The sequence below is a fragment of the Buceros rhinoceros genome, unplaced genomic scaffold, assembly GCF_000710305.1.
Source record: "Buceros rhinoceros silvestris isolate BGI_N320 unplaced genomic scaffold, ASM71030v1 scaffold14524, whole genome shotgun sequence".
NCBI lineage: Eukaryota > Metazoa > Chordata > Aves > Bucerotiformes > Bucerotidae > Buceros > Buceros rhinoceros.
Window position 1 is genome coordinate 26,707 of NW_010407751.1, and position 4,691 is coordinate 31,397.

General features: G+C 43.2%; 1 long non-coding RNA gene across 1 annotated transcript in view; it reads right to left on the bottom strand.

The window, feature by feature from the left end:
• The window catches only part of LOC104492103, a 30,282-nt gene extending 26,202 nt beyond the window's left edge, over positions 1 to 4,080 (bottom strand). The window contains exon 1 of the long non-coding RNA XR_727784.1: positions 3,950 to 4,080. This is a non-coding gene — a long non-coding RNA (uncharacterized LOC104492103). The remainder of the gene's footprint in view (positions 1 to 3,949) is intronic.
• Positions 4,081 to 4,691: the final 611 nt, after the last annotated feature.

Sequence of the window (4,691 nt, forward strand, 5' to 3'; positions counted from 1 at the left end):
AGAGCTGAGTGGTCAGTGGGCAGGTAGAAAGGTATTTAAAATCAGATGGCTCACAGATAACGGCTGCTCCCCTGACTCTGCTTACGTCAGGCACAGCCCACCATTATCAAAATCAAGTGGTGTTTGTTCCCTGAACTACAGAGAAGAAATAACATTTGCCCAGAAGTGGAGAACAGTTACTGCGTCTTTGGAGTCTCGAGCATTTATCAGCAGGCTTGGAAATCATATAAACCTTATCTCCTTGTTTGTGTTTTTGAAAAACAGATAACTTTGCCCTCTGAAGACACTGCTATCTTTATGGGATAGATGAAGTGGGCTCAGTGCCTGCTCTTCTTCAGGCACTCACATTCCTTCTTCGTGGAATTTCTCTGGGATTTGTGCTGTTACCGTGGCCTGGGACTCACTCTCTGCAGAGCTGCCGTCCCTATGCCATGGCAGCAGATGGGTCCCCTATCAGTTACCTTGGCTTATTTATTACTTACATGCCATAAAAACCTTAACATAGTTTGACCTGTTCCAGCCACTCTGGACTACGTGTTTGGTCACATTTGGATGGTGAATCCCTGTGTTCCCCTTCTCTGACAGAAAACTGTCAACCCATTCTCTGCAATAAGTCAGCAGTTACTTCCAGATATTTGGCTACCTATAGCCTCCATTCAGGAAGTAAACATGTTGGTAGGAAGTATTTAGCACATCAAAGGCCTTCTCCTAGCCTGAAGTTTTGTTTTCCAACATAAAATAATTAATTCCAGCCTTGATTTTAAAACCAGAGTGAGATGAGCAGACACATGGATTTAGCGTGTTCCCTTAGGTGCAGCTATAATTCTCCCGCACTGGGGCTAGGTACAGCTGCGGGTCATCCAAAGGATCTTTCTTGCCACGAGAGTGTTGTCCTGATTTTTGTCACATGTGGAGAGATGGCAACCTAGTCTTGGTAGGGTTTAATCTTGTCTCTGTCAGGAACTGAATCCCCTACATCGCTCGGCGCTGCTCCACCACTTGGCTTTGGATGGAAAAGCCTGCTAGGCAGATTGGAAGTCACAGCTAAGGGAAGCAGGAAAGGCAGTAGTTCTTAGATGATGTTGTCAGGAAAACAGTTTTTTAGCGTGCTGGGGCTCAGGGATGTGGCAAACTGCCTGAAAGCAAAAGCTCATCCTTGCTCAGTCTGCCTGTGCTGGTGCAGAGGGCCAGGTCCCCTCCTCGCTCAGAGCAGGGCCAATGTAGAGGCCTTTTGCAACCTTACTGGTGTGCAAATGGAGCCCAGAAACACAGTAAGATGTTTTTCCAGAGGTGGAAACCTTGCTCCTCGATGTGAGGGACACTATGGAATGCAAAACTAGCTAGATGTAAAAAACAGATTGAATCTATTTACTCAAATATTTACACAGAATATAAGCCAGTAATTTTCACATATTTCAAATGCACTGCCTTATATTCTGATTATTTAGGTTTCTTGATGTGAGGAATCCTGGAAAACATCTTATTTAAATCCCTCAGTGTTTTATACTTGCATAGGGTGAACTGACTTCTTTGCCCTACTAGGGAACTTGAGGAAAAGAGACTAACCCAAATCTCTATGCATTTTTAGACATTCAAACCAAGTGATATACATTCCTGTGGCGTCATACAAGACATGACACTTCAATAAGAACCCAAAGCTGTATGTCCCACTCCCTCCACTCACAGTGACAATGTCAGGTAAAGTGCCCGTGAAGTTCCTGACATGGCTTCCCAGAGAAAGTTGCCTCCAAGCATGCCACGCTGAACCCACTGAAGTCAAGAAGAGGTTAACTCAGATAGATCGTAGCTATTCCCCGACCATGTATTACAGATGGTTAGATTTTGTTTCAGTGATGAGCTTCAAGCACAGCCAAAAGTGAATATAGGCATGTTGACCTCATAGCTGCAAAAATGGATTGAGTGTCCAAGACAATTAAGAACAGAAAATACGTGCCATCTCCAAACTCCTGACAAATCAGTGCTAGAAGTTACCGCTGCCCCGTCTGACTGAAAGGAGGTTAACGCCCACTGTAGAGAAGGTTGGAAGGCAGCCATCCTTGATGGATTGCTTATGAGCACTGACGAGAGTCAAACCGACTTCAGTCGCAGATTTACACAACCCTCGTAATCTAATAGTAGAGTTTACTTTATGAGAGTGCCGCACCAAAGATAGTAAAATGCAATTTTAGCTAACAAATCTACATGCGTCCACAGAGGAGCTACAGCCATCATGGAGCATGTCAGCACTGCAGAGCGCCTGGCACAGATTTATAGTTCTCAGTCTATTGCTGAAGAGTTATTGTTAACTCCATTGTTACAGTTACTGCAATTAAAAGTTCCACTCACACTTACCGGTCTTAAACACAGCTAATAAAACCCAATAAATTCTGAGACGTTATATGTTTTCCAGTGCTGTTAAGCATCTGAAACTTTTTCTTGCTGGATTTTTGATCTATGTTAGGACAGATTTCGGAAGTAAATTGGCTGTTTTAAACTGCTTTTTCTCTAGTTTGCTTGGATCCACAAAATTCCTTATGGTTTTTCTTCATTATAGTAAGAGATACAGCTAGGCAACACTTAGAAGTTTTCGCTCATGCATGCAACAGGTGATCATAAGCTAAGTACTGTCTCTTCAGAGTCAGCTTCCAACTTCCTGTGTTTCTTGTTTCATAAATTATAAAGAAGAATGGTTATTTTTGTGGTAGAGGGTTAGACTCTTGATGTTTTCTCTCATGTGAGTAATGTTTTTTCTCTTTTCTATCAAAGCTTTAGAAGCACGTACTTTTCATTCTATCTACAGGTGGCTACAGAGTAGACTCTTGATGTTTTCTCTTATGTGAGTAATGTTTTTTCTCTTTTCTATAAAAGCTTTAGGAGCACATACTTTTCATTCTATCTACAGGTGGCTACAGATATCAATTCTTCCTGTGTTCATTTGTATTCGTGTGTTCAGAAACCTGTTAAGGTACATGAATGGGGCAAAGAATCTAGACAGGAATAATTTCACCGAGCATATTTCTTAGCCCTTTGTGAATTAGCCTCAGCAACCTCATGGCGAATACAAACAGGATCCCGCTTCTTCTGACAAGGTTATGGATCTGTTTTTCAAATGCTTCAAGGTTAATCGTAGTCTCAAATATACCTCTAACATACAGGGATCCTATGATATGTATATTGCCAATGGTATCTCTTGAGATATAATATCCACTCAAATAGAATTCCTCTTGTAGAAGCACAGATACCTTAAAAATTCAAACATATCTATGGGGTAAACAAATAACAGAAAACCCATATTCATCGGAAACAATCTCTGCTGCAAGTAAATCACAATTTACACTTTGCAATTCATGGCAACTGGGACTGGCATTTCGTACTACAAAAGAGAGTTTCACTATCTTAGAGGTCATACGATGGGTTAAGTATACCGACAGAGGAAGTAAGGAAAACAACGTGCATGATCTGGAATAGAGATTACTGAATGGAGGGGTGTGGATGGGACTGAGAACCAACATCCCTCTGAAAGCTTTGGGAGGGTTAGTGCACAAGCTTGAATCCCCTGCATTAAAAATGGGGATCAGAAACATTTTAGCAGGCTGAACACATTCGTTCATCCCTGATCTCACTTCTTCCCATACACAAGAAAGAGGCAAAGCTTTATGCCAGGTGGGATGCCCCTTGGCTGAAGTTCTGGCCGTACTTTTCCCCGCCGTATCACCTAACACACAGCATCTTCATGTTTCACTTATCAAGTACAGCAGCAGGGAACATTCTGTCTTTATAATCAGGATGTCCAGTTTCTATATCAAAGGACATAAATACACACGCCCACATCTCTTTGCAACTTTAAAAAGCCCATCACCTACTGCAAACTTGTGCAATCCGCATCTGAGATTAAAAAGAAAGAAAGAGAGAGAGGGGGGGGGGGTTGGTTTTTTTAAAAAAAACTTACCAAAAATAACTGAAGTTCTCTAAAGTTGCCCTGAAGTTGAAATAGCCCAGAACACCAGTGCAGAGCCTGCCTTAAACTCTCTCTCTTTCTCACTCCCCCTCTCTCTCCAGCAATTGGAAGGAGGGCTGTGCAGAAATTCAGCAAACAATTTTCCTTCTATGTCGACCGGGGCGTTCCTCTGCAGGCAGAAAGGGGATGGCTAAGCCTGGGTGAGGCTCATTGCTATCCCCAAGCCAAAGAGCGCTGTCGCAGATTACACAGCCCGTGAAACCCAATCCCTTTCTCTGCTCAGGCAACAGCTGTACGGCTTCAGCTGAGGCGGGAGCAGTGGACAGACCCCGGGCTTTTTGCTGGTCAGGTTTTCCATACCAGGGGACGCGGAAGAATGAGGGTACACGGGTTTGCATAAGCTCCGTGTCTTCTCCCCGCTTAGTGCCTACAGCTACAGGCACGAGTGTACACAGGGTGGAGATACGGGGCAATTTCCTCAGGACTGGTGGGCGCCTGTGCAAAACAAACATCTCCTTTCCTGAAATTCATTCCCAGCCTTGCTTCAGGACATAAGTGGGTAATTAGTGTTATACGTATTAATAAACTCTTATGCAAGCATGCAGAGGGTGCAGTCTGTCCCAGCAGCGTGGTTCAAACGGGTTTCAAAGCTGCTCTAGTGTCCTCTTTAAGTTTTCCTTGTAATTTTTAGTCAGCTGTTTAATTCTTTCCTAAAAAACCCTGAATGCTGAGC